The sequence below is a fragment of the Nicotiana tabacum genome, chromosome 1 (genome assembly GCF_000715075.1).
Source record: "Nicotiana tabacum cultivar K326 chromosome 1, ASM71507v2, whole genome shotgun sequence".
Taxonomy (NCBI): Eukaryota; Viridiplantae; Streptophyta; class Magnoliopsida; order Solanales; family Solanaceae; genus Nicotiana; species Nicotiana tabacum.
In genome coordinates, this window is record NC_134080.1 from 198,592,267 (window position 1) to 198,604,412 (window position 12,146).

Here is a 12,146-nt window from a genome sequence, read left to right on the forward strand (position 1 = left end):
CATGAGCTTCTAAGAGTAGAGATTTCAAAACTGATTGGAAATAAATACATCTTTTGTTTGAAAAATACATAAATAGAGTTATATAATCTAAGGCTACCATGAACAAGAAGCAGCTACAACCGGAATGCCGGTACATCTTCCAATCCAGCTTCCGTCGAACACATTAATATCGACATCCGAAATTTGCACGCAATGTGCAGGAAGTATATTATGAGTACAACCGACTCAATGTACTCAATAAGTAACAAACCTAAACTTAGGTTGAAAGGAGTGACAAGCTGGAACATAGGTCAGGTCTAATACCAATAACCAATAGCAGTTCATTACAGTGTAAAGCAAATAAATAAAGAAATAGCTCAAAGATAAAGTTGTCAGCTTTTTCACAGTTTTCTGAAAATAGTTCTACTTTTCAAGAATATCAGTGAAATACCAAAACCTTTATCAAAATCATCAAAAAATTATAAGATAGTTTGAAAGCTGTAACTTTCCTGAAAAAAAATCCTTTCCATAATAAATAAAAATGTTTCATTTCCTTTCCAAATAATAAGTGTGAAATATCTCTCTATAACCACATATCAATGTATGTAAAAAGTCATGAATGGCATGATACCGTACAACATGAGAAAAATGTATCTTTATGCCTGTATGTCATGTGCATGACAAATGCGATGCGACTCAACAATAAAACCATATGCATCCTCTCAGAGTATCAATTCACTCAATTCTCCCAGTCACTCAGTCCTCACAGTCACTCAGTCCTTCCAGTTACTCAGCACTTGGTACTCGCACTCAGTAGGTACCTGCATTCACTGGGGGTGTGCAGACTCCAGAGGGGATCCTTCAGCCCAAGTGCTATAACAAGCCAATCATGTCATAAATAAATCAGGCCCTCGACCTCACACATTCATAAAAAAATAAAACATGTTGAGGCGTGCAACCCGATCCCATAAATATCCTCACAATCAAGCTCTCGGCCTCACTCAGTCATAAATCAATAAAACATGCGGCGGTATGCAACCTGATCCCATAAATATCCTTACAATCAGGCTCTCGACCTCACTCAGTCATGAATCTCTCCAGTATCTTGGGCTCTCAATATCATGAAACTAGCCCGACAACAATGACATGATGTATCAATAAATAACAACTAAGGCTGAGATATAATATGAATGCATGAATATGGATGAGTACAAAATATCAATAAAATTAGTGAGATGACAGCAAGAAACGACCTCTATAGACCCTAGCAATATCAGCATAAAGCCTAAACAGGATATCTAACATGATGTACAACTCAATTACTTTATCACATGGTGAAAAATACAGATATCGACAAAGTCAGGACACTATATAGTGCCCTAAAGACAACGAAGTCACAATTCACAGGGTGCATACCCACATGCCCATCACCTAGCATGTGCGTCACCTCAACATCAATCATAGAGCACGTAATTTGGGGTTTTATTTTCACGCCCAAAACCTGGGGAGGCATGGCTGGCACCCGATGACGCATTGGCCCGAGCGAACCACTATGTGAGCTTTTGTAACTATCATGGGACAACATAGCCATAACTCGTAATGTACCATTATAAGTGGGCAAATGTTATAGCAATGAACAATCGTTCACAAAACATGAATACATATGGGCCGTAAAGCCCTCTGACATATTGTACAAAATAAACTTCTGTGTGTCTACAAATCCTCTAAGAGTATTCGACATCAAATGGGACAGGGTACCGGCTGACCCATAAGTATGTGGTAAAACTCTGACACGATGACTCACAGACTCGGTTGCACTCCGAATGAGGTGGAGTCTTACCGATCCTTCGCTGAATGCTAATCTCATCTACTATGAAGGCTCGACAAACTGATTGTCTATACCTGCGGGCATGAAACGCAGCGTCCCCAGGCAAAATGGACGTCAGTACGAAATAATGTACCGAGTATGAAAGGCAATGTACTGAAAGCTGAAACTGAATTGATAATATAATAACTGCAAGTAGCTGGAAGTCAAAGATAATCTGAAGATATATTTACTTGCTGATACTGACTCAACTCTCTCAATATAGTAAGTAAAATAGTTGTCTGGCCCTGTAAGGCTCGGTATATATATAACTACTCTGCCGTAGTAGGCTCGCTTATACGCGCTCGGCCATACCAGGCTCTGCATCTCGGCCATGCTGGGCTCGCTCATACGCGCTCGGCCACAGTAGGCTCGGTATATAACTTACCATCTGATCAGTGGTTGCCCAATAGGGGCCTGCCCATCGATTATAGCTCGATGGTAATGAAAATAATTTAATATTGTATATATAAATTCTCTACTCTCTTGACTAGAATAAGAAAATGCTTAATTGAATATGAAGTCCCGATAAGGAGAATATTTTAACTTACAAAACTTTGAAAATATACATAACTTGCGAGGCTAGCAAAATATACGTAAATTCCGGGATATGAATAACATAAACATCCTTAACTGCTAAGAGTAGAACCACTTATGGAATATCATTATCTTTACCTATCGTTACTTGGATCATGCCAAAAGAAGGAATAGATAGCCTTAACATACCTGAGCCGATTCTCTTGACAATTCCTTTTACACCCATTGAGTGCAACAACATGTAACATTGAATCGAAGTAAGGAAAATTCGTGTGATATTCTTGGAAAAAATTGCACCATACTTCATTAAAATCTTCAGAATCATGAAATAGATTGTTCCAAAGCAATTAATACTAGAGCCAAATTTTGTAACTCTAATAAACTAGGTTAGGCAGTAGGTTAATCCTTCTTAAACATTACAACATAGCCTAGTAGCAAGATTAATCCTTCTCCAACTAATTTAAATATGTATTAGAATCTTCACAAGAAATACCAACTCTCTCATCTTTGTTTTAGATAAGACCACTTATCAGAACTCAAAAAAAGTGATTCGACTTTTTCACCACCATCAGAATTCATAGCTAAAGGCCTTACCTCACTTCTGATGGTAATGGTACTCTTCAAGACACTCCACAAATATATAGTTATTTCTTGCATAAAAAGTGATTGGAAAGAGTTGAATGCTGCCACGCCAACTATTCTTTCTCCCAAAGTCCATTTGGACAAGCCACATACATTGACGAAAGTATGAGTCACACTTTGGTTAAGGCAAAATTTACCACGTTATGTTTTTATCCAAAATATTTTGAATAATTATCAATTACCCGCATAATTAAGAATTATCTCAATTTACTTAAAATACTATTCAGTTTTAATACACTTTATATAACTTACTATCATGATCATGTGGTACTATATAAAATAAATATATACACTCTTATTTTATCAAAACATCCATGTAAAAAAATGTACATATTTTCTCAGCTTCTAATTTTCCTGATCTCATATAAAAATTTTAAAAAAAATTCGTACGCTTAGTTCTTAAAATAAAAAGATAGTGTTATTTTCTTGTGAAAAAAATAATTTATATCTTTAAAATAAATAAAATCTCATAAACTTTTCTCATATTATGTGTATAATTGAAAGTAGAAATATTAATAACTATTTAAAATAATATATTTTTTCCAAACTACTTTTCAAAATTATTCCAATCAAATTGTCATATATAACAGTATCAAGGTTATTAAACTTACGAGGTGTAACATCCTTCCCCCTTTAGAAAATTCGTCCTCGAATGTTAACTCTTAGAAACTCACAAAATTTTCTCTAAGGCCTCCTTTGTAAATTAAACTAGAACCTAAGCTATATCTGAAGTCTTGACTATTCCTAACATTTTTACTTGAGTATCTCGTATCTTCTTCACCTTTACCTCACTTATCTTTCAATATCACATTGTATCTTCTGTTTCTTTCACAACCTCCCTTCCACATTACGCCTTAAAGCTCTACTGCGATACCTGCATCTCTAGTACATACAAAATTTGGCGAAAGCTTCATACTGACTTCCTACGACTAAGGTATATGGAACGATCTGGAAACAAAAGAAGGGTAACATTTCCTAAATGCCCTATAGCCTCTCAATTATAAATGTGGCACGCACCACACCCATAAGTGAGACTCTACTAGGCATGACTTTGTAGACTTCCTAGGACACGACCCGCTCTGATACTTCTTTGTCACGCCCCAAACCTGGGGAGGCGTGGGTGACACCCGGTGTCGCACTGGCCTGAGCGAACCACTATGTAACTCATTCATTCCTTTTGTAACTATCATGGGACAACATGGCCATAACTTGTAATGTACAATTATAAGTGGGCAAATGTTATAGCAAGGAACCACAAAACATGAATACATATGGGCCGTAAAGGCTTCTAACATACTATACAAAATGAATTTTTGTGCGTCTACAAAGACTAGCGTATTCGACATCAAATGGGATAGGGTACCGACTGACCCATAAATATAGTAAAACTCTGACACGATGACTCATAGACTCGGTTGCACTCCGAATGAGGTGGAGTCTTAACGGTCCGTCGCTGAATGCTAATCCCATCTACTATGAAGGCTCATCAAACTGATTGTCTACACCTACGGGCATGAAACGCAGCGTCCCCAGGCAAAAGGGACGTCAGTACAAAATAATGTACCGAGTATGTAAGGCAATTTACTGAAAGCTGAAACTGAACTGATAATATAATAACTGCAAGTAGCTGGAAGTCAAAGATAATCTGAAGATATGCTTACCTACTGATACTGACTCAACTCTCTCAATATAGTAAGTAAAATTGTTGTTCTGCCCTATAAGGCTCGGTATATATATATATATATATATATATATAACTGCTTTGCCCTAGTAGGCTCGCTCATATGCACTCGGCCATACTAGGCTCTGTATCTCAGCCATGCTGGGCTCGCTCATACGTGCTCGGCCACAGTAGGCTTGGTATATAACTTACCATTTGATCAGTGGTTGCCCAATAGGGGTCTGCCCATCGATTATAGCTCGATGGTAATGAAATAATTTAATACTGTATATATAAATTCTCTGCTCTCTTGACTGGAATAAGAAAATACTTAATTGAATATGAAGTCCCGATAAGGAGAATATCGTAACTTACAAAACATTGAAAATATACGTAACTTGCGAGACTAGCAAAATATACGTAAATTTCGGGATATAAATAACATAGACATCCTTATGTGCTAAGAGTAGAACCACTTATGGAATATTATTATGTTTACGTATCGTTACTTGGATCATGTCAAAGAAGGAATAGATAACCTTAACATGCCTGATCCGATTCTCTTGACAATTCCTTTTGCACCCGTTGAGCGCAACAATACATAACATCGAATCGAAATAAGGAAAAATCCGTGTGATATTCTTGGAAAAGGTTGCACCGTACTCCTTTAAAATCTTCAAAATCATGAAATAGATTATTCCAAAGCAATTAATACTACAACCAAATTTTGTAACTCTAATACACTAGGTTAGGCATTACAACAGGGCCTAGTAGCAAGATTAATCCTTCTCCAACTAATTTGAATAAGTAGTAGAATCTCCACAAGAAATGCCAACTCTCTCGTCTTTGTTTTAGATAAGATCACTTATCAGAACTCAAAAAAAGTGATTCGACTTTTCACCACCATCAGAATTCATAGCTAAAGGCCTTACCTCGCTTCTGATGGTAATGGTACTCTTCAAGACACTCTATAAATATATAGTTATTCGTTGCATAAAAAGTGATTGGAAAGAGTTGAATGCTTCCACGCCAACTATTCTTTCTCCCAAAGTCCATTTGGTCAAGCCACATATATTGTTGAAAGTATGAGTCACACTTTGTTTAAGGCAAAACTTTCATGTTATGTTTTTATCCAAAATATTTTGGATAATTACCAATTACCCGCATAATTAGGAATTATCTTAACTTACTTAAAATACTACTCAGTTTTAATACACTTTATGTAACTTACTATCATGGTTATGTGGTACTATATAAAATAAATATATATACTATTATTTCATTAAAACATCCATGTAAAAAAATTGCACATATTTTCTCAACTTCAAATTTTCCTGATCTCATATAAAAATTAAAAAAAATTTCGTACGCTTAATTCTTAAGATTATAAAAAGATAGTCTTATTTTCTTGTGAAAAAAATAATTTATATCTTTACAATAAATAAAATCTCATAAACTTTTCTCATATTATGTGTATAATTGAAAGTAGTGATATTAATAACTATTTAAAATAATATATTTTTTTTCAAGCTACTTTACAAAATTTTCCACTCAAATTACCATATATAACGGTATCAAGGTTGTTAAACTTACGGGGTGTAACAGTCACTACCCTTAGCATTAAGTTTAGAAGAGTTACTTATCTTAAACAAGCCAATTCCAACACCGAGTAAGCCAAGCAATGCTCCAAGAATTCCATCACGCATGTTGCTGTTGATACCCAATTTTTTTCTATATATTTTCAATATGCAAAATACCTTCAAAATAGCGTATATATAAATATATATGCGTGTCCAAGGGTTTTATTATTTTTTCATATTTTTAAAGGTTTTAAATTGATTTATTGTCTCCCTTTTTATCCATAAAATCCCCAATAATTATTTTCAAAATTTTGGTTTTGATAATCCATCTATGGTATTTCTATATTTATGCCAAAATATGGCTAATGAAAGTTTTATATATTTTTACAATTTTATCTATTATTTTTAATGCTAAATTGTACATAATTGCAATATTAGCCATTTTAAGGTTTAATTATGCTTTATACGCATAAAATTGGATCCTGTATTTTTAAATTATTAATTATGTGTTATATATCATTTTAGCCATTTAAATTATCTTTTAGAAACTATTTACTGTTTTTTCATAATTTAAATAGGAAATAATGGCTATTTAAATTATAGCCAAATTTGGCTTTTAATTATAGCCAAATCAAGACACCAATTCCCAGCCCAATTAAAACCTACCGGACCCAAACCCACACTTGATTTTATAACTCGTCCCCCAAACCTTTCAATCCTGGCTGTTGATCGCAGAGATCAACGACCACCGTTCACTCTTACCATAATTAATCCCGAACGACCCCCCAAACCCTCTCATTCTTACCAATCCGCCGCCCTTGAATCCCCTTTCCTCTCCAATTCTCTCTAAAACCTAACTCAAACCCTAGCCGCCGCCACCTAAAACTAACCCTAATCCCTTCGATCCTCACTCAATCCGTGGACTCCCATGGCTGCTTGAGACGTATACTTGTCTTCTATGTCTCCTGGTTGCTCTTTTTGTGATTTTGTGGAAAGATCTCGAAGTGATCTAGTCCAGATCTTGTTCAACTTCTATCCATGATTTTTATGCTATTTTCCGGCCATCCATGGATGTTCGAGTAAGTTCCATGGCTTTTTCGGCTGAAACCGGTAACGATCTAATGTTTTCTCACCTTCTTTGGGTTCTCTGAAACCCTAACTCTTGAGATTTTTCACTTTTTCTTTAGATCTGTCTTAGATCTAAGCGTATCCATGAATATTTAATCGGGTTTTTCTTTGTCTCTGCTTTTTTTTCTGAAAAGCCTAACTGTAAATCTTACGATTTTTTTAGATCTGTGATGGATCTATGGGTTTTTAAGGTTTTCACCTATTTTCCTCAAAATATTTCTACGATTTCAAAATAATTTCTTCATTTTTCAGACTAGGGTTTCCAAACCCTTTTTGCAAGACACGATTTCTGATATTAGCAATTACTTTGATTTTTATCATGTTTAAACATCACCTGAGTCTTTCCTTTTTGCTCGATTCATTCTTGTCAAGAAACCCTAATACTTCTGGGTTTGATTCGACGTTTGAATCTATATGCAATGTGTTTGCATGACTATCATGAACGTTATAGGCTTTATGTGTGTTCTATATGCTCTTGTGCTTCCTGTTCTAATTTGTTCTTAAGGTTTCATTGGTTTTGTCCAAACCCGTGTTATTTATCGTTTAATAAGTCTGACTATTTGTTTTATTGATCGTTCACATCATCTATGTTGATTATGTGTAATTTCCTTAAACCTACATCTTTGATTTTGTGTATTTTCCTTGTAATTCTGTACTAATTTTTTGAAATTGCTTTCTTAGTTTTGTGATACTTTCCTTAGTTGGTAGTGATTCCCTATGATTTTCAATCTCATCCGTGATTCTTTGAGCTAATTTTCAAAATCAAATTGTACTCTACCTTGTTTATGTGCACAAATATGCTGTTAATTAACGTGCACTTTCCTTATGTTGAAACTATTCTGTACTTAGACCTTATTACATGCTACATGCTTTTACTATTCCTATTATGGTAAAATCAGTCTTACAAGTAATTCTTTTCCTTATTTGATACAACTTGTACCCGTTTGAACTATGACTCCCTAATTGAAGGGAGTCCGAGTCTTTAATTGATTCTGATTTGTATTATTTCTATAATTATGCTAAGTCAGTACTTATTACCTTATTTTTCTGTGTTCTCAAAAAACTATAAATACTTTACCCTCTCTTCTTTAAACACACAAACAATAGTTCAGAATATACACATATACACTCAAACTCTCTCTTCTTTCTCTACTACTTGTGTTACTGCTTTGTTTAGCCGGCTGAAAGCCAAGGCTAGACTGTGGGACTCTAATTGCTTTGCTTTTTCTGCACTTTGCTTCCTTAATTGGTATGTTCCTAGTTCAATTTGGAAACTCAACTTTAGGTGCCCCCCTATTGTTTGTTAGTCCCTGCCTCTTTCTGCATTAACTTAATGACTCATGTTGTTTAATTGCACTTCTTGTTCACTACTTTACTTAGCATGTTTAAGTTCTGCCCTCTCTTGTTCAAATGTAACTTGCATGTCTACTTGAGTTTGGTTATATTCCTCAATTAGTATGTCTCCTAATGTACTTGATTAATGTTAAGTCCTCACTAATTATATGTAATAGACCCCTGCATGATTACTCCCATACCCTGTCCCTATGTCTTATTACAATTCTAATTTCAAGCATGATTCTCTGAAGTAATTGCTTGTGTTCTAAAGGCCAATTAGTCCATATTTGTTCCTTGCACTTGCTGGTTTATATGCATCTCTTCTCAGCCATGTTTGTGTGTTTTTTTATGATTAGGTTTCTCTATGTCCCCGATCCCTTACTTTCTTTCCTGTGAATGCTGGAATGATACTGTTCTTTGGATTTGTTATGTGCGTGTTGTCTTGTTCCAAGTTATTATTGCTCCTATTCCCCTCTCCTTTTCAAAAACTATTCTGTTGTCTTTTGCAAACTCACTTCAAACATGACTGTTTTCAAAACTGTTTTCCAACTCAACTTCTTTAAATCTATGTCAAGCATTCTCACATACACTATTAGACCACTAGGCTCTGACCCTTTTGTGTAAACCTTTCTTTGGGACCCTTGAGCTCCCTCTGAACCTAGACACATAAAAGTTGGCCCTTCCATACTGCACTCACTCTATTTTGGTTATGAAATCTGGGTGTGAGCACTGCCCGGGATCCATTGAGGTCTTTAGGGAACTCTAACACACCTAGATATGAGAAGGACTATGGAATAACATTGGCACTTGAGGTGGTTTATTACATAACTCAGAGAGGAAGTCCTAATCAGGCTTCCTATAGTGTGACTTCTTATTTTCATTATATAATTCATTTCAATGTTGGTCTATAATAACATGTTGTAAACAAGTATCGGGATTGGCTAGTGAAAAGGGATTGGGTAACATGCTATAGTTGTTAAGGGTAGAAAACATGTTATTAGGTTTATGTTCCTAATTGCGCAATAGAAACCATGCTTAGGGCTCATGCATGCATTAGAAATCATGTCTTTAGGTCTCATGTTATTGTTTCAACATGTGCACCCTTTCAAATTCACGTGTTAAAATATGCTAATAATTAACACTTTACTATTATCTGCAATCCTGCCATATGCACTTCGAAATCATGCTCTTAAGAAATTCTGCAATCCTGCAATGTGCATCTAGAAATCCTGCTCTTAGAAAATTCTGCAATCCTGTTATATGCATTTAGAAATCCTGCTCTAGGAATCTGCGTCATGAGTTTTATACATGCACCTTAGATACCACGTTTTAGGATCTTATTTGCACTTGCATTCACACTTAGTGTAAATTGCTGATTATAAAAGAGGTAAAAACAGTTTCACACTTGATTATCCTTTTTAAAATAACTAGTAATAATCTCTGCATTTGACTAGAACAACATGCTCTTAGGGTAAAATAATTTCCAAACCGTCTCTCAATAATTCTGAATAACTACTGCCTATTACTTTACGCCTAGGCAAGCCTTAGGTAATAAATTTAATAAAATTAGAACCGCATTTGTTTAATTATCAACTGTTAAAATCAGTAGGCAAACCTGATTCAGACTTCTTTTCTGAGTCATGTAATAAATCTTGTTCTGTTGTTATCACTTAGATACCATGCTTTAGAGTTCAGATATGGACCTTAATTGTGTATGGTTCATGTTGTCTATGTGCATTATTCGTGGAGATATATCTAAGCGTTCTACTTGTTTATGTGTTTTCCCTTTTAAATGCAGTCCTACTTATTTTGTATGTAGCCTTAGTATTTTGCCCCTTTAAACCTGAGGGTCTGCCTAAAACCTCCTTCTTATAGGATAGGAGTCCTAAATTCCTCCGGGACTAATGGGAAGGGGCGGGTAACAATATGCAATAGGGGTCGAGAACAACCCTTGCTTTAATTACCTTCACGGGCGGAAAATGGTAGATATGGATATGATGATCGGTGTGCTAATACCACGTGTAGCCCCTCTTTTGAGGAGTGTCATACCGGGTATAGCATTGATGTGATCCATATTACAAACAAACCTAGGCCACCCCTTTACATTTATAAGCATGCTTTAGATTGTAACTCTTTTTAAAATTTCGCCTTTCACTAATCATTTTCTTACGTTTGTGTATCTAAAATTAAATCCCCTATTATTTGAGCCATACTTGTTTATTTGCTAAATTGTACAAATTCACAAAAAACTGTCTGGCCGGGAACCACACTAGTGGATCTTGAGGGGGGCCTAACACCTTCCCCTTGGGATAATTTCAAGCCCTTACCCTATCTCTGGTTATCAAACATAGTTAGAAATGAACCCTGTAGGTGCCCTAACACACCTTAAAATTGTTAGGTGGTGACTCTTAAAAATTTCAAAACCCCTTTCCCATAAGGAAAGAGTTGTCTCATACCAAAATGTCATAAACTCGATTTCCGCGGAGAGAAAAGGGGGCGCGACAGCATGGCGACTCTGCTAGGGATTTTTAGGCTTTTACTATTTCAGATTGTTCTTGTGAATTTGTACCTCCCTGTGTACAATTATTTGTTTAATTCCTTTTAGCGTTTAATTTCTTCTTCAAAGGCAAAACTGACATATCTTTTTGTTTCCTTCCTTTATAACTGCTTTAAATTATGAAACTGCTGTATTTATCACTTTCTTAACGTGCAAATACATGTCAACATGCTTTTAATTATTGTCTAATCATGCTCAACATCATATTCCACTCGTGCCAAACAAATACTATAGCAACGCTTGATGAGTTGTTGCGCTCTTCCTATATCATTACCCCCTAAATTCGAAATGGCATATTTGCTGTAAAACTAGTCGATCAGTGGTGCAGTCGACGGTTCCGTGCCTTCCCCCTTGAGTTGTCCGCTCAAGGGTACCAGTCTAAAACCCCATAAAACCTTACTCTATTTAAATTGCGCATGCATCATGGTTAAACCTAGTTGGATCAGTTATGTTGTCCACATAATGATCCTTTAAGATAAAGACTTATCCAAAGTCTATCGGGTTTTCCATAATCCCACCGGTCGCAACCACATTTTGTGCATTAATTTGGAGAACTAAATGTCGATATGTTGATCATAAATATATAGATAGTTGAGTCTGGTGGGGGTAGGGTCTAACCCTTTTGTTTTGCAAAAAAATGAGGCACGAGGTCCCCAGCTTCGGTATGGTTAGCACACCCCCTCTCTTGCTAGACTGGTGGAGGAGTCTTCCATCAAATGACCAAATCAATGAGTGGAAAGATAGGGCCGCCAATTCTACCAAAAAGTTGGAATATCTAGAATACAGTCTGCTGGAATTGGAAGGAAAAGTGAGGAAGAGAGTCACCGACTGCCGGAACGCTGAGGGAGAGGAAGGAGAATACTT